We start from the raw sequence: 18701 nt of genomic DNA, 5'->3' as shown, positions 1-18701 counted from the left end.
TACTCACCTCACCTGGGTGACACCTACACTACACAGTTATCCCTGTGGGCCAAGGGGAGGAGAACATGGGGTTCCCTGCTTCAGCCCTGGTGAAGGGAGGGAAGTTGGTGATGATTGAACGGTGCTAACCTTCATGTAGGGCTGAAGCAGATAGAGAAGGCAGCTCTCAGCTGTCAGCACCTGCAGTGTGGTCTTGGGGTTTCTTGTTCCAGCTGTCTTGAATCACCTGGAAAGACAAGTGCAAGGACACAGGTTCAGCTCAGCTGGGGAATACCCTGCCCACGCAGGAACACTGGGCAGGCAGTAATTGCTCACCTGAGCCAAGTGAGTTAGTGGCCCATGCAGAGAAGTGAGAGACCCCAAGCACCCCACCACTTCAAAGACTCTGCCATATCTTTTACCAGAGGCCATCCTTCCAGCTGCAGCCCTGACTCTCTCCTGGGATCCAGCTATTCCCCCAGTTCCCTGGATGGTTGGTTCTCCAGAGAGGGCTGCTAAGGTCACAGCCACCATCCCTCTTCCCTGGATTTCAGTGGGAAGCACAGGCCTCTCTGTGCCCTCAGCTTTGTTCCTCTCCACCCACGCAGCTGTAGGTTGCTGCACCACACGAGCTGTGCCAGTACCCGAGTGGGTGTGCTGGCATATGGTTTATCTGCAGGAGCAGGCGCTGGCTGCGGTCCCCACAGGCCACCCGCTGAGCCACCCCATGGGGACATGGAGCCAAGGCAGGGAGGGACAAACTCCACTGCTGGAGAGACACCCCTCCCAGCAACCCAAACAGACCAAGAGAAATCCAGCGCCGCAGCGTTTCCCAGGCTACAGTGAAGGGGGAAAACGACAATTGCTTAATAGAAATCTCCGAGAGGCCTGCCAACACCATCACAAAGATGTTGTTTAAGTCTCCTCCCCAGGCTCCCAGCGCTATAATTACAGACCACTGGAGATCACACTCTGCTAGGTCCTCATGCCTAGCAGGTCCTGAAAATGAGGACAATACCCGCCTCCCCAAGATCAGGTCTGACATTCCCCTGGCCTCAGGCATGACGAGCAAAAGCTGCTTAGGGGCAGTCCCTGCTCCCCAGCTTGGCCTCCTGCACAGGCAACCATCCTGTCACACCCCCAGCAGCACAGCCCAGCTCCAACCAGAGCTGCGGGCAGCCAGGATGGCAGCGCTCCAGGAGCACAGCCCTCACATGCTGATGCAGGGAGGCACTGCCACACTTACTGGGACACCAGCTCTTAAAACAGTCATGAAGGCATCCAGAAAGTTTGTGCTTAATGACACCTGCACCAGCATCCCAGGAGATGTCTCACCTGGAAGCTGCACTAGCCAGTCACAAGGGCTATCTTTTTGGACAGCTTATAAGCAGAGCAAGCCCCAGTAAGTGTAGCTCGAGTATATATAAAGATTCATATATTTAAAACCCTCCACCAATTCCATGCCCTACCCCACTGTCTTTCAGAGAAGGCTAGAAAGGCGCTAAGCCTGAGCAGTGACAAGAATTGCTTTGGACATGGCTGAAGTGCTGCCACCCACATACTGCTGCAGCACAGGAAGCGACGGCAATGTATCTGACAGCGATGGGTTGAAAACACTCCCCAGGAAGAATGCAATTACCCCAAATGGACTGAGGCCAGGGGATCTGGATTATCACCTCAGCTCTTGCATAAAGGGCTTTGCATCTTTGTTCACTTCCAACAAGAAGAATCACAGGGTTGACATCAGCCCTGGCCCAGGACATGGATTTGTTACTAAAAAGCAATTCAAGCTGAATCACTAACTTCCCACTTTGCAGCACACAGGACTCCTTTGAAGGTTTCCCGTCCAAGTATTGTTCTACCATCACGCTGCTTAGCTGGCGGGTTGTCCAGGCCACAGCACAGGCAAGTATGACTGCAAACCACTGGCCAGTCCTGAAAAAGCTCTCTGAAATGCAGAGCATGTGAGTTCAGTTGCTCTTCATTCAGGATTCACAACCAGCTGAAGACGCAGACGGAAACAGGGGGAAAACATGTTAATTGGCAGCTGGGCATTCACAGGCCAAGCAAGGGAGACTGTGAAAGACAGGAGCAAAGCCAAAGTGAGGATGAAGACTTGCAGAGAAACTTCTCAGTCAAAGAAAATAATTTTTAAAGCAGGCCTCAAACTTTGTGAGACCAAGTTCTCTAGAGCTTATATTCACCTGCTTCACTTGGTCATGAGCAAAAGCAAAATCCAAAAACAAAGGAAGAGAGCTGGTCAGGGAGCAAAGGTGCCAGGCACTGCAGACAGAAGGAAGGATCAGAAACATGATCACATGGTGTTACCAGGACACAGGGACCCACACAGCCTGCTGGAGGAAGGGGGTCCCTGGGAGTGATGCAAGATGGAGAGGCATCAGGCAAAACCCTCTCACAGAAGACTCTCACTAAGTAAGGTGCAACAACCTCACTAAGTAACCTGCAAGTAACCCCCCATGAGCCATCTGTTAACATACAAATGTCTCCTTTCAGGATTTCTCCCATGCTGCCCTTCACACCTGTCCTGCTTCAAACTCGACTCATTAATTCCTCCAGCTACTAAAGCTTCTGATAATTTGATTACAGATCCATTGACAGTGTGCTGAGGACACCACTGTTCTAACTATACATCTTCACTTTCTCCTTTCACATCTGTGGTCCAACCAACCAACAACAGGTTTTCTTGTTCTGCATCCAGGAAGCGTCCTGGCCCCCAGGCATGGTGCATTCCCACACAGCACATGATGGTGCCAAACAAATCTAGCAGAGGACAAACGTGGGCAAGCCCAGAGCAGTAAGGGCAGGTAAAGGACTCTGGAAGAGTCAAGAGTCATCAACTTTGAAGAGTCAGATCAATAACTATCCCCTTGAATCACCCTCAAAGGCAGTGAGCAAAGTCCAGGTATCTCTGGCCTCTGTTTCTCAGCACAGCCGTGCAGAAATGTGCCAGGGCAAGCAGCTGGTAGCAGACCACAAGGAAGATCAGAGACACAGATGTGCTTCTCTGCTCTGAGAGGTCCCCTGAACTCAGGGAGGGAACCTCCCTTCCTTCTCCTATTCCACATGCTCAGAAACAGCTGAGGCAAGAGGAGCTGGGAAAGCTCAGCACCACCAGTTGAGGGAGGATGTACAAACTGGGGTCTTCAGCAGCTTTGGAGGAACCCACCAGGAGTGAAAGAACAGTAAAATTAAAATTATCTGTAATTCCCTAAAGGCCATTTCTGCAGAGGGCAGACATGAAGAACAGAGCATCTAGAGCTGCTCTGCTCAGTTTGCTGAAAAGGCAAGGAAGCAGGAGAGCTCCTCAGCAAGCTTTGCCTCGAATAGCAGGGTTCCCAAAAAGGTGCAGCGACTCCACCAGCTTTCCTTCTGTCACGGGATAAGAAACCTCTCACATGGGGAACAGAAATAAGGCAGGTGAGTGGCAGAGCTAAAACAGCCCCAGCTCTGCCCCAGTTGCAGCTGGACCTTGGTCCACAAGCCCAGTTCCCCAGGGACCACAGCCCTGCAGCTGTGGTGACAGCAGGACTCTGCTGTCCCCGCGCATCCTGACCACCCCAGGCTCCAGGGGAAGGGACGTGTCCAGGCCTAAGAGAGCCAGCAGGAATCCAGTGAAGCGTTATGGGGGCAGCGGCTGCAGGTGAGGCGAAGGCAGGTGCCGTGTCCTGTGCAACAAACGCCGTGGCAGCAGCAGTGCCCCTCGGATCCCAAGCCCTGCACGAACCTCCCAGCTCCCACCAGTGCCCTGCCCTCAGCACAGGGAGCTGCATGCTGGGACATGTAGTCCTTACCAGGGCCCCGCTGCTCGCTCACGCCGAGACCCGCACGGTGGGAATTACTGCTGTGAAACAGGGCGATGACGAGGCTTTACAGGATGATTTCATCCTCCCCGTCCTCATCCTAAAGCCCAGCCCTGCCGAAAGCAACTCTAGCGCTATCACACTGGGAGTTTTCTCCTGTTCCACCTGCCAGACCTTGTTCACCTCCTCGTGTGTTACCAAGTTCGCCAAGACACTCCTTTGTGTCAGGGTTCAAGCCTGCTACGCTCTCCACAACTTCCCGACTTCCCCTCTTTGCCAAAGCTAAGAGAAATGATTCAGGGAGAGGACAGTTCTCAAGCAAATCTTTGCTTGTCTGAGGTTTTTAAAAAGGCACTGTGTGGAAGCGACTTTTAAAATACTCTTAAACACAGCACAGCATTCCTCTACCATATCCTTTCCCCAGCAGCTGCAAATACTACACACCTTCCTTTAAAAAAAAAATAATCAAATAAAAGGAGACTGGAAAGCCCGGAGGCAAATGATAACTGCTGGATCGTGTTCACAGGGTGGGTTGTGAGCAAGCCCACCTCTCCGGCTCCCACCACGCAGCGATTCCCTGTGCCTTCCCTGGCACACGGCACGTTCCCAAACGTGACACCCGGGACTGCCGAGCGCACGCTCCCCGTGCGGTTCCCGTATAAAACCAGCCTGAAAGCCTCGCCAGCTCGGCAGCCGCCGATTTAGGGTGGGTGACTGTCCCCGCTGGGCCCTTCCGCCCGCGGCTGGCTGTCACCAGAGGGCGGCGGATGCCGGGGTTCACATCCGCCCACCCCGCACCCCCAGCCGGGGGCCGGGAGGGACCCCCGGGGCAGGTGCCGCCCCAGCCGCGCCTTCACCTCCGCGGGGAGACACGACCTCACTGCCCTGGGGGGCAACAACCCACCCAGTCCCTGCTGGGTTTGGGCTGATGCCCGGGGGAGGAAGAGGAGGAGAAGGAGGAGGACGGGGAGGCCCCACGGTGCGGGCAGAGCCGCAGCCAGGCTGTCCCATGCCCGTGTCACAGCGCGGAGGACGTGGCCTTTTGGTGGGCGATTCCAGGGGAAGCGCAGCCTCCCTGAGCTGCCGGGGGCTGTCGGCCAGGATCAGGGACATCCCCCCAGCACAGCCTGCACCCCCCTCCGGTCCCTCCTGCCTCCCCCCAGACCTGCCTCTGACAGACAGAGCCCTCCCGAAGCCACAGACAACCCCCACCCCCGAACAATCAACCCCCCCCTCCCCGCCCAAAGCTCTGCGGTCACACGGCCGCCCGTCCCCGCCCGCCCCAGCACCTCCTGCCACAGCTTCCCCCGATGCCAGGCCCCTCGCCGGTGACAGCGCTCCCGGCTACACCCCGAATCCCGATCACGGGCTCCCCCCAGGTCACAGCTCCCCATCCCGGTCATGACCTCCCCAGTTCTCATCTCCCCATCCCGGTAACGGCCCCCCCGGTACTGCCCGGTCACGGCCCCTCCCGGTCGTGCCTCCTCCTGCTCCCGCTCGCCCCTGCGGTTCAGGGCCCCCGGTCCCAACGGCCCCCCCGAACCTTCCGGAACCGGGGGGAGGGCGGCAGGGACGAGGCGCACGAACCCCCTCATACGGCACAGGGGTGGCTCGTCCCCGGCGGTGCCCGGCCGTGCCCCGCGCCCCCCGGCCCCCGGCCCTGCCCGCCGCGGCCCCGCCGGACCCACCAGCGCCCCCTCCGCCGCCGCCGCCGCTGCGGCCCCGACTGTGCGCGGCTCCCTCCGCTCCTTCCGGGTGCCGCCGGGGACACGCCTCCCGCGCCCGCCCCCCGCGCGCTGATTGGTGCTCTGGGCGGGGCAGGGCACGGGGCGGGGCGAGCGGCGGCGCAGCGCGGCCAATGGGAGGGCGGAGCAGCGGTGACGCGCAGCGCCGAGGGCCCGCCCCCTCCACGCCCCCTCCACGTGCGGGTGTGTGATGACAGCGGGGAAGGGGCGGGGCCGGACCAGACGGCTTTTCATTGGCCAGCGACGCGGGCGGGGGCGGGGCCTATCCCGGCCCTGGGCGGGGCTGCGCCCCCCCACCCCCGTGGGGACCCGGGACCCCCGACGCGACTCGCGGGCACGGCGTGTCCCGGACCCACGGGCACATCCCGTCGCCATGGGCACGGCGTGTCCCGGACTCACGGGCACCCCACATCCCCATGGGCACGGCGTGTGCCACCCCACGGACACACCCTCGGGCACCGCGCCTCCCGGCCCCATGAGCACCCCTCATGCCCACGAGCATGGTATGTCCCACCCCACGGACACGGCAGGGTCGCGGCGTGTCCCGGTTCCACAGGCACCCCCACCAGCCTCACAAGCACGCCATGTCCCACCCCAGAGACACGATCCCCTGCACACCCCTTGGGCACAGCTTGTATCAGCTCCACGGGCAGCCCCCACACCCACGGGAATCCCCTATCCCCACGAGCACGGACACACCCACGAGCACAGCGTGTCCCAGCCTCACAGTCACCCTTCCCCCAGGACCACACGTGCAATGTGTCCCAGCCCCACAGACACAGCTCTCTCCTGGTCCCATGGGCACAGCCTCTCCCAGGTGAGACCCACGGGGTGGCCCTTGCCCCACAGACACGGTCCAAGTGGAACCACTTGAGTGTCCCCCACCACCCAGGTGGTACCAGTGCCCCCTCCCACGCAGCCAGGCTGGGAACTAGCAGTGCCAGGCTGTGCCAGAGCCCACCGTGGGTGCCCGACCTGTGGGAGCAGCTGCCCCCTGTGATGTGGCTGCTCAGGAACACCCTGAAGCCATGAGGCAACCGGGCTCTGCCTCAGGGACCCTGGCAGGACCCACTGCCCCGAGGCGCAGCAGCCCACAGCTCAACAACCTGACCTTGGGCCGTTCAGGTCAGGGAAGAGATGCCTTGACTTCAGGAATTTTGGGTGAAATTCGGTAAAGATCAGTCCCCCAGCTGACTCACCTTGCTCCTCAGCGAGCTGCAGCTGCAACACCGCTCTAAAAATAGTGGGGACCAGCACTGTCAAATGATAAATATAACCAAGATCTCGTCTTCTGACTGTGCTAGCGTGCAGCAAATGGGATGTGAACTGGCAGCACACTGGCTGCTGAATCCCAGTGCCCCCCTCGCCTCTCTGCTGATCCTGGGGCATTATTTTCGGAGGTGCCGTCATGGATAAAGCTGTGCTGGTGCTGTCTGGGAATAGCCAGGAGCAGAGGGACAGCAGGACGGTTGGTCCCTTCACAGCCCTGTCCTGCACGTGCCTCTCTGCAGGGAGAAGTGGCAGCTCAGTGTGCTGCTACGTGGCCATGGAGCAGCTGCCAACATGAGACCTCATCTTCCCCTGGGGCCTCAGCCTGTTGCTGTAGATTTCTTGCTAAATAACCCCCACTGTCCCCATATTCAAGTTGTGGGCCATTAAAGAGTATTTAACGTATGGAATGTTTTAACTTCTGAGCTTACTGACAGGAACACGCGATCCTCCAGTGCTCCTGTTTGTTCAGGAGGCACTGTCTCAAACCACATGTGTGCAGGTGCTTGTCTCAGAAAAAGCCCAGGAAGCTCAGTTTCCCCACACCCCTGTTTGTCCCTCACAGTGTGGGTTTCCTATAGACTGCCAGTGCAAAATTTAGCTTTTCTGCCCTTTGACCCTGTGTTCCATCTCTTCTGAGCTGGTAAGAAACTCTGGTGTCCAACCAGGACAGGAACAGAGGCCACAGAAACCAGAGACAGGCTGAAAATGGCTCAGTTCCCATCACACAGCTGCTTTCACAGCCTCTGTTTTCCAGTGTGAACTGGCTGAAATCAGTTCAGGGTTAACAAATGGTTAATGAACCTTTATTGGCCTGAACAGGAACTGAACTGGAACAACTTCAGTCACAACTGAACCCACCGTGGAGCTGAAACCAAAAAATTTGCTGGTTCAGCTCCTCGACTGTGGGGAAATATGGGCTCCTTTGTCCTTGACAAGAATAATACATTTCTGTTTATTGTGTGGGCAGCAAAGGATTAATAATACCCCAAGTTATTTACCTCCTGCTTTTGAGTGCTGAGGGTTTGTGAGGGATGTCCCTGCTGAGCACACTGTCCCTTAGCAACCTCCCCTGATTTTTAAAACATGTTATCATTCCAGAAACAGGATTAAGGAGCAGGACATAGAAGTTCCTTTTAACAGTCTGATGGGGTGAGGGTGTTCCCACTCCTCTTCCCATGGGGCAGAACCTCAATTGTGGCCATTTGACAGGAACAGTAACACAGGCAGAAGACTGTAATGGTTCAGAGAGCATCTGGAAAAAACTTCCAGAGGCTTGGAGGGGTTTGGGATTGGGGGAGTTTACTGCACAAGCCGTACTGGTGCTTTGCATAGGGCAGCCTACCCTAGGGCTTGCCAGAAATGGGCTATTCCTACTCCTTGCACACCCTGAGGACTTGCCAAGGCTTCACAAGGGTTGGTGAAGGCAAACAGGGAGGTTTAAGCACATTAGGCATGGCTCTGCATCATGGCTGGCCACCTTCCAGAGGCTTGCTTGCCGGGAGGGCTGGGAGGAGGGTGTTTCCCCAGGAAGATGAGGTGTCCCAGGCAGTGCACAGTGGAATGACGTCCTTCCGTCATGAGCTCTGCTGCCCGCGGGGCTTCCCTTTGAAGGGTGCACTGGTGAGGTGACTGGGTGCTGGTGAGTTCATCCCTGGGTTAGCTCCCTCCTGGAGCTGCCAGCACCACCCCAACCCACCAGCTGCAGGCTGGGGCTGCTCAGCCTGTTTGCCAGGCTGGCTGCTCCCACCGGAAAGGCTGTCAGGTGCCAAGCTCCAGGGGCCTGAGGAGCTGACAGCAGCAAGGCTCCTGCCTCAGTTTTAATTTAATTTAATAGTTTTCATCACTTTAGGATGACGTCCCCATGCACGTGCTCATTTTGTTGGTGTGGGCAGGTTTCGCAATCGTGAAAGCACCTTCAGAAAGTACGTGTATCATCTCCCAGAGCAGATGGGGCAGGATGTGCCCCTGTAGGGGTGATGGCACCACTGCATCGCCTATGTGCTGTCTGTGTTGGCAGACTGGCCCATGCTACACAAGCCTGATCCGACTCCTTGTAGGTAAAGCAATAAAGGACAGAAGCAAGCCTGGAAAGACCTGGAGTCCTGCCAGGGAGAGATTGTGGGGAATTTTAAAAGGCCCTTGGAGGAAGTTGGTGGAAATCAGCTGTCACATTGCTCAGGGCCCCTGGCAAGCCATGACAGGCTGGGTGGGGTGCAGAGCAGAAGTAGGGCTGGACTAAGTGCCCTGTGGTGACTCATGGCCTCATCCCATCTGGCAGAGGAGATGGAGAAAGCCCAAGGGGCAGGTGTGCAAGAGGACCATTGGGTGTCACTCCCCATGTTAATGATGTGCTGCACAGCCACCTCTTTTGCCAGGCTGCCGCAAAAAGGCTTTTGCTTTATCTCTCACAGCCTCAGCCCTCTGAGTGCAGCAGAGAGATGGTGGCTCCCGCAACACTACCTCACGGGGTTTTCGCAATTCTCATCCTCCCTGTGTCTAGTAACTAGAGAAGACAGAGGCCAAACCCTGCCTCTCTTTCCCTGAGACTGTGACAAGGAGGGGATGCACCCCAGTGCCCTGTGGTGCTGCACTGGAGCCAGGGAATATCCCCGGGGGGGTTGTGAACTAGTGCTGCAGGACCTTTCCCCTGCTGGAACCTGTTTCCACAAAGTGCTTGGTTTACCCGTTTGACCAAAATGGATGTAAAACTGGAAATATGAATCCAGCTTGCAGATTTTCCTGCTTGAAGAGCCCTCCACCTCTCAGGGTATGGGTAGTATTCCCTTTTGGTGCTGTGGGAATACCTCCATGTATGGCTCTGAGCAGGCCTTGAGATCACAACTGAGCTGAAGTCACTGTGGCACTCTGATTGAGCCCCTACACCCACCAAAGCCTCATCCCAAACTGGAGGTGTCTGCTGGGATCCAGAGCTCTGATGGGAAAGGAAGAAGTGACAACACTACCGAGGAAAGATTGATCTGATACCATTTTAACAAGCAGTGGTGGTAAGGCCAGGCAGGGCTGCTCTCTTCCTCCCATGCCCACACAACCCTCATGTCTCCAGCATTGCCTCTCTCCCATCAGCTGCCTCCCAGCACCTTTGTAGAGAAGGGCAGCACCATGACCTCCAGGGGACCGTGGTGGGTCTTAGGTACCAAGGAGCAAAGGGACCTCAGTGGCAAAGGCTGGATGACCTGCGGCTGGATGCAGGTCATTAATCCAGTGCTGCAGCCACAACACTTTATTGCTGCTTTGTGTCTGAGATCTGAGACACATGAGGGGCCTTCCAGAGCCAAACTGGGTTCTTGGTTGTGGGCAACGCTCAAGAGGTCCATCCTGCAGCTGCTAGCAGAGTATGTTGTGAGGGATGAGGGCTGTTGGCTGCAGCTTGGCAGGCTGAGGATTCTCAGCAGGAAGAATTTCTGGGCAGCCCAGGGCAGGGATCTCCAGGCATGGGGATTTGCAGTACAAAGACACAGCAGATCTGATGTCATGTCCTGCTCTGAGCAGGAAGTCAGGCTGGGGATGTCTCTGCCTGTCCCTACCAGCTGTACTTGCGGGGTGCCCAACTGCCATCCCATAGCCAGCACTGGAACAACACTTGGGGACCATATGTGCCTGCTCAGCACCAGCGAAATAATCCCTGCTCATCCTTCACTGTTGAGAATGCAGACCTCCCACTGCTGCCACTTCGCTCAGGATCACCCATTGTCCCGGCCAATTTGACTTCACTTAACGGCCCTCTGCCCTGACCTGCAGCTGGGAAGTTGTAGGGCGGGCTGTGGGTTTAGGATGGCAGCAGGGACAGGCTCTGAAGAGGGTGCTGATGGTCTTTGTTGGCTCCCAGAAGAGAAGTGCCTAGACCAAGTAGTGGATGTGGGAATGGGTCCCTGGCTTGTTCCCCCTGCAGTTTCCTTCATGCCTGCCTTGAAAATAAAATTAAAAAAACCCACAAAACAAACCAACAAAAAACCCCCTGAAGGCACTGATAAACTCTGTTTACCCACCCAGATAGCATCGGCTCCAAACAGCCAGCAGGCGTGGGCTGTGCCGGGGCTGGTGCATGCCAGGGCTGCCCGGGCTGGGCAGTGACATCTCTGCCTTGCTTCTGCACCCCCAGCCACGTGTGTGAGCCAAGGCTGATAGCAGGAGGCGAAGGTCCCTTGGCGTCACCTTGGCGGGGTGGCAGAGGCTGGAGCCACTCAGAAATGCTTCTCAGCACTGTGGGCTGCACCAGTGCCACAGGCTGCTCGCTCGCTGCTTGCACTTACCTTTTGGAATTTTGGCGTTTCTCCCTGGCTGTACTTGGCATTTGGGTCTGAGCCCTCCCACTGAGCTCCGCAACTTAGAGCGCTCACAGGGATCCTGTGCCCCCCAAGTGCCAGCACACTAGCATGCTGCACCCTGTCTTCCAGCTCCTGGGCATTTCCTCAAAGACTCAGTTGCTGAATGGCAGGGCCAAGATCTGCACAAATATGGGATTATTGAACCCCGGGATATAGGGGAAGATGGTCCCATGGAGGGACAACAAAGCCCCTTGCCTGCTGCCAGGGAGGTGCTGAGCTCTGTGGGGTTCACCTGGGAACTGGAGGCTGGGCGTGTATCCCCATTTAGGTCATTGAAAATGGGAGTCTCTTCCCGTGCCAGGCTCGGTCAGTGGATGCCTGTTGGCACAAGGTGGCAGCCCAGCCCAGCTTATTTTCAGCAGGGCCATGACCAACACCTTTGCAGGGGGATCTGGGCCCTGCCATGACCTGCCAGGGTGGCCCCGGTCCCCGCAGGCTTGGGGTGCTGGTCTTCAGTTTGGGGTGCTGCCCTCACCCTGCCACAGGGTGAGGAAGGGACAAGCCCTGCTGCAGGAGACAGCCCTGCCCATGGGCAGCCAGGGGGTGCATCTTCACTGTCCTTGCTCTGCTGCACCTTCCCTCTGTGAGGGGATGTGGGGACAAAGGACACACTGGTGGGCAACAGTCCTGCAGCTCCTGGACTAGGGAGGTTCTCAGGGTGAGGCCACACCAGGTACACAGTTGCTACCAGAACCTTCTTTGAGGGTTTTTCTGAGCAAGAAGGCACAACATAAGCATGGGATAAACAAGCCAGCACAGCAAAAGGCAATGAGGGGCTCTTCTCTGCCCTGGGGTCTGCAACAACCAGCCCAAGGTGGGGGTATCAGGATGCATTAGAAGCATTAATGGGCTTCTCACCCTGATGTGGCCAGGCACCTCCAGGAAAAGGATGTAGAGAGTTTTTTTATAAACTATTGATGCTGTGGGGAGTCCATTGTTTTGACACAACTTCTTACCTCTTGGGGCTCACTGTATTCCCATGTCCTGTTGTTTCCCTCTGAATGTGGCAGGTTGGAGGCTGGTTTATGCCTGAGACTCCCTGTGAATATGTTCAATGATACAGCCGTGAGGAGGCACGGCAGGTTCCCATTTCTTCCCTCCATCTGTGCTTTCTCTCCAGGTGCATTTTTGTAAGCAAGAAGAGCTGCAAAGTTCCTGATATGGGACTATTCAGGGGATCTTCCTGATGGTGCCTGGCTCAGTTTTTGGAGATTGATTATGCAGGACCCTGGAGCAGCCAAAGCTGATCTTTGTGCCTGCATTGTTGGACTGATTTCATTTTGATATGCACCCTTTCCCATTTTCTGTTTGCTTATCTGTAACGGGGACACATGAGAATGCTGTTGGTGTGACAGACCATGGTAGAGACCTTGTCAGAGACCCACTAACATTTCCTTTGGGTTTACAGCCAAATCTCGTGCCAGACCAGTTTATCCCCCTTGCTGTTGTCATAATCTGAGCCTTGACTACCTAAGGCTGAGAGCTGGGCACCCTCAACCTTTCCTGTCTTTGCAAGACCCCACTTTCCAGGCACTGTACCTTTGCCTTAAATCCCACTTTCTTTCTGTAGGAGTTGCTCCTAGGAACTCTATCAGAAAGGTGTCTTACTGAGAAGTCAATCTTCCCCTCTGGCATCTTAAGCTCATCTGCATCTACATGGATGCAGCCTATGGAGCAGAGAGTCAGATCTGAGTAACCTGGTCTAGTGGAAGGTGTCCCTGCCCATGGCAGGGGGGTTGGAACAAGATGATCTTCAAGGTCCCCTCCAACCCAAACTGTTCTGTGATTCTGTGATTCCATGATCTGAAGGAGGGGCTGCTGTGCCTGCCAGCATTATCAGGCAGGGCTGGGCAGCACCAGAAAGCTGCTGCACTGCCAGAGTGCCTGTTGGCATCCCAAAAATACCTGTCTGGGCATCCAACTGCAGACAACTGTGCGCCACACTCAGATGTGCAAACACACCCAGCACCACCACGTGGGCATGTCTATGCTCACAGGGAAGCAGGTAGCAGAGAGGACAAACCTTCCTGTCCCAAATCACAGCTGCTCATGGCCTGTCACCTCTGCTGCACTGGGCTGGGACCCTCCTCAAAGTTTCAGTGTGCTCCATGCATGCATTCTTCTGTCCAGCTGGAGCTGAAGAATGCCCACACTGGCTGTCATTTCTGCCTTTTCCCACCGAAAGGGACATTTGGGAACAAACTGCTCTCACTGGGCCTTTTCAACTCCCAGTGCCCGGCTCTGTCCTTCGTTCCAGTGAGCGCGCTCAATCCCTCGCCAGGCTCTTGGGAGGATTGAGAATTAAACGATGTAAAAATCCCTGCCAGCTGCCCGTGTGGGGCTCCCGGGATGAGTCTCACCGGCTCAGCGCGGGCGGGTGCACAAGAAACGAGGTCATGGCCACGGGGGAGGCAGGAACCTTGGGCCCCATCTCCAAGCACTACGGCTGACCCCGTCCCAGGAGCACCTGTCAGGCTGCAGATCCCTGGCACTGGGCTAGAGAGGTGCAAGGGGGCTCAGGGGCTACGTAAATCCCTCGCACCCATGGGCTTTGCTTCACCACTACAGTGGTGAAGGATGCTGCAGCCGTGCTAGCAGTGAGAGCAATGTTTGGAGAGTGGTTTTGGGCTCTCTGAAACAATTTCCAGCCCAGGTGGCCTACCTCCATATCTTTCACACTTATATCTGGGGTAAAAAAAAAAAAAAAAAGAAAAAAAGAAAAAAAAGAGGGGATGGGGGGAAAGCTTCCCCCCAGCAAAGCTGTTTTGATTTTAGATCAGAGGGGAAAAAGTACTACACCTTGTTCTAATAAATGTCACCTTACGCCATTAAGTAAATTCTTTGCCCAGCATGTCCAGGCTCTGGAGGCAAAAGGGCATACACAGGATAGCTTTTTATCAGCAGAGCTTTCCAATGTGAAAGCCCAAGGGCCAGAACAGGAAGAGATCACATCTGCCTCTTTCCAGGTACGGGTGGCTGCAGTGGGAGGCACTTGGCTATTTTTGGGCTACTCATCCTCAGACTGTGCTCTCTGAACATGCCCTACAGTGACAAGCCATTTCCTGAAGCTGTCTTCTCAGCTCAACAGGGCTGGCTCTGGATTTTCATCTCTGCTGACTGCAGCTGGAATAAAAACACAGGGCAGCACAGGGTACATATAGCTTTCATAAAAATGCTGCTCTGCAGCCACTCATCCACTTCAATGCTGAATGGGTGAGGGAAGGAAAGAGGATAATGTTCATGAATTAAAGTTACAGCCCTTTCCTCCTCCATTACTAATCCCCATTCAGATTTAATCAGACAAAGAGTCCTCGTGGTCTGAGCTATTGCAGCAACAGCCCTCTCCAGAGGGGCTGTGCCTCAGCAGCTGTTGTGCCAGCTCACAGTGAAAGGACAAATGGTGGCTTTGAGAGGTTGTGATCTGAAACACAGCAGCAGGTAGAGACAACGCCAAGGGGCATTGGGAAAAATGTCAGCCAGTGCCACACGGATTTGAGCCTGCTAGCAGAGCTAACCAGTCAGCTCCCATTTTGGGAGTGTTGCAAGAGGAATGTGGAGGGACACTGAAAAACTCAGAGATGAAAAAAAGCAGGCAGTGGAAAACTGGGAGAGCTGGATGAGAAATGAGGGAGGTACATGTGGTTTCTCTTTAGGACTGTGCTAGCCAGATGGGTCCAACACTTGGCTGGGAAAAGATCCTTTGCCACACAGTTCAGAATAGCTCTGATGGGAGCTTTGAAGAGACTCCTTCCTGTGAGGGAGTGGGGAAAGATTAGAGGTGCTCTGCAGAAGGCATTTGCAAGACCTTGGTGCACAGAAGGACCTGGTTTGAAGTTGGCATATTGCTTATGGCCTGAAAAACTGGCAGGATAATATTTTTTTACTCCATCATGGAAGAACTTGATGAATATGAAGAGCTCTGCCCTAGCCAAGTTGAACTTGAGGCCGTGGGATACACCCATGAGGAGAAAATCATGGCAGGTCAAGCTTCTTTTTGGGCAAAGAAAGCCCAGTTTGAGATAAAAATGCAAATCTGTGAGCATGAAGCTGTATGAGCTGGTGCCCATATTTAGAGGTAAAGCATTAGATTCATTTCATCTGACATTTGCCTTCCTCTGAGGTAAGGCACACAGGCTTCCTTAGCAGTCACTGAAGAAAAATAGATATTTTGAGGCATCCAATCTAGATTGAATACATACTTGAGGGTGACAAAAACTGTTACCAAGAAGTGTTTGCATGGATTATAAAGAGGGACACATTGAGAAGACCTCAGAGACAGATACCCAGGCTGCAGACACCTGCATTTGTAAAGCTAAATCCTGACCCAGAGCAAATCCCACAGAAAGCCTAGGGGGATTCCTGCTCCAAAGGACACTCAGAGGGAATGAGAAGTGAGGACACAGAACACAGAATCGGAAGGAAAACAGGGTCTCCAGGAGAAAAATATGGTCAATGATCCAGTGGTGATAAATCAGAGATGACAAAGCATCTGCTCACCCTCTAATACTGCATCAGGACTTCAGCAGGACCAAGACAGGACTAGAAGATGTCCTCAGGAGCTTTGAAGAGGAGCAGAGCAGTTTTACAGGTTTGCACAAACTCAGTGTCAGGATAAAGTCAGCCCTCCTGCTTTTGCCCTATGGCCAAAGCACTGGCACACTCCCACCTCTGCAAAACAGCTGAAGCTGCCCATGTGGCAGTATGAACATGCAAAAATGTAGAGATGACAAGGCTGAGAGCATCAACAGCCTTGGAAGAAGGTGCAAGGTTGAGTTTTGAGAAAACCCTGCACGGAAAGGGAAAGTTTTTTTGTCTTGGTTTGCTTCTGCAAGAGAGCTGTCTGGTCCTGGCTGTGTTGCCTGTTTGGCTCTTGGCTGAGATTCCAGCATGCATTGCAACCTCTTTTTCCCTGCTGTTGGGGAAAGCTCATGGTTTGGCTAATGGTCCAACACACACCTAAAGCACTAGAAAAGCCCTGCTCTTCCTTACAGAAAGCTGAGACAGGGTACAGATGACAGCTCCTCCATCCCCACATGCAGATGTATCTAGTACTAAAACTTAGAACACCCCACGGGGTGTTCATATTGGCTTCACGGTGTCCTGCAGTTAGAGATTTCAGTCTGTAAAAACTTACTCTGCCAGAACTGAATTGGTGAGATCACAGGGGGAAACTTTCACTAAATAACACCAGATGTGGGCAGTTTTCTGGTAAACCCTCAGATTATGAGCAACCCCAAAGAAACATACTAGTTTTGACCTACAAGGCTTCTTGATACTTCCAGCCTCTGCACTAAAATCTCCACATCCTGCAGGGACACATGCCCTTTATTGCTGGTGCATGCTGACTTAGCAGACCCTTGCAAAAAAAACAGGACTTGGGTTGCTTGGTAGTTTGATTGGAGACTTTTAGAGAAACTTGTCTGCCTTATGGGAATGTGCATTCAGACAGGGATGCTTTTCTTCTACATCTGTGTTGTCTCTGTAGGGGATCCTGGTGCCAGAATATCTGGGTGATTTTTGCAGTCAGGCTTGCCATGAATGCTGCAGGCTGTCATCAGCCTGAGGAACTGGGTTTTCCCCTGTGGATGTGTCAGCCAGGACTTGGCTTGGAGGAGCTTCTAAATGCAGAACACAGCACTGGTGTCACCAGATGGGAACAGGAGGTTGGCTGGATGAATGCTGCAGACTAGAGGGGAATTGCTGGATATAGGAGGAGGCAGATGATGGATAAAAATCTGTGATAGAAGCAAAAATCTCTTTACCTGACACCTTTGCGTGAGCCATCAGCATTTTTGTAGGTACAGAAATATTCCATGGGAGATAAATGGTTGGCAATTAAGGATCAAAAGGCAAGGAAAAAATCATGGTATCTGCCTAAAATTTCCTGCATTTTGTATGCTGACTTTTCTTAGGTTTGTGCAGTTGCAAGTACTCACCATTTTTCCAAGCAACATTTTCTATGTCAATGCATGTAGCTCTGAACATGAAAGCAAACAGCATCTGGAAGCAAACTACTTCTAACGAGTGCCATTAAGAATTTCAATTCTGCAAACCGCGAAATGATCCCTAGCACATATAAATGACTCTGCCAATCTGTTTCTTTCCTACTCACTAAGCATAACAATGACACTGTTTATTTTCCCAGCTGGGGGTCTTGCTGCTTACACCTCGGCTTTAGGAGCAAACTCCAATCAGCATCTCCCCAAATGGCTGGAGGACTCTGACTACCACAGGCAATATCCAGGCCACCCAGGAAATACCCAACCTACAGGCAAGCCATAAAAAGTGAAGTTATTAGTAGAATAATAGAATCCATCCAACACTCCTGACATGGGCAGGGATGCCTTTCAGTGGACCAGGTGGCTCAGAGCCCCATCCAGCTGGACCCATCCAACACTTCCAGGGATGTGGCACTCACAACTTCTCTGGGCAACCTGTGCCAATGTCTCACCAACTCATAGTAATTATATTCTTTCTAATATCTCATCTAAACCCACACTGTTTCAGTTTGAATCCATTCCCCCTTGTTCTGTCACTACATGCCCTTGTCAAAAGTCCCTCTCCATCTTCCTTGTAGGCTCCTTTAAAGTACGGAAGGTCGCAATCAGGTTACCCCTAAGCCTTCTCTTCTCCAGGCTGAACAACCTCAAATCTCTTAGCCTTTCCTCATAGGAGAGGTGCTCCAGCCCTATAATCATATTGGTGGCCTCCTCTGGACTCACTCCAACAGAGCCATGTCTTCCTTGGGGACCCCAGAGCTGGATGCAGCACTGCAGGTCAGTCTCACCAGAGCAGAGCAGAGCAGAGGGGCAGAATCCCCGCTCTCACCTGCTGCCCATCCTGCTTTGGATGCAGCCCAGGACAGGATTGGCTTTCTGGGCTGTGAGTGCACATGACTGGGTCATGTCCAGCCTCTCAGCCACCACCAGCACCCCTAAGTCCTTCTCAGCAGGGCTGCTCTCAGTCTGTTCATCTCCCTGCTCATACTGATTCACCAAGCTCTGCCAGCATTTGGTCTCCCACTGGCAATGGAAACAGCCTTGTTAATGACTAGAAATCTTGAAAGCATCAAATAATTTACAGACAGGCTCCATAGGGAAGAGGAATGGCATATACAATCAGTTACCTAATCATGGTCTAATTACCCAACTGGAATTTGGCCAGGATGCTGAGGCTAAGAGCAGTACCCTAAGGAAAGGGTTGTAGGGTCTCTGGTGAGTAGATGAACTTGGAATCCTGGTTCTGTACACTTAGCAGAAACTGCAAAGGCAGAGAAAGCATGCCTGGTACTGCCAAAAAACCTCTCTCGGATAAGCAAATGACATTGCAGGTAGGTAACTTCTTCACAGCCTCGTATTTGTAGAAATTAGACAGCCACCACTGCCTCCCAGCACGTCTTAGACACCCCAACAATTAATTGTTGGTGGTAGGTTTTGGTTCAGATGGAGGACCCTATTTAACCTTATGCTCGGAGTTTCTGTCATGATCCTATCACTTGTATTGATGGATGTCACTACAGGCTGTGTGGCTTCAGTGCT

At 53.9% G+C, this 18701-nt stretch overlaps 1 protein-coding gene across 3 annotated transcripts in view; it reads right to left on the bottom strand.

Moving 5' to 3' along the window:
- The window catches only part of ATOSB (atos homolog B), a 38702-nt gene extending 33108 nt beyond the window's left edge, over positions 1–5594 (bottom strand). For 2 of the 3 annotated variants that reach the window (XM_051804619.1, XM_051804616.1), the window contains exons 1-2: positions 5489–5594; positions 130–226 (exon numbers count right to left, since the gene is read on the bottom strand). The gene's annotated coding sequence lies outside the window, so the exon portion shown is untranslated. Of the gene's footprint in view, positions 1–129; positions 227–5089; positions 5173–5488 lie in introns of those variants that run through there. The other variant, XM_051804617.1, reaches the window with a different exon arrangement.
- Between the last annotated feature and the right edge of the window lie 13107 nt (positions 5595–18701).

The sequence above is a fragment of the Manacus candei genome, unplaced genomic scaffold (genome assembly GCF_025592945.1).
Source record: "Manacus candei isolate 608988 ecotype Guabito, Panama unplaced genomic scaffold, ASM2559294v1 h1tg000061l, whole genome shotgun sequence".
NCBI lineage: Eukaryota > Metazoa > Chordata > Aves > Passeriformes > Pipridae > Manacus > Manacus candei.
The sequence above is the reverse complement of the archived record's forward strand: the minus strand, read 5'-3'. Positions and strand labels throughout refer to the sequence as shown.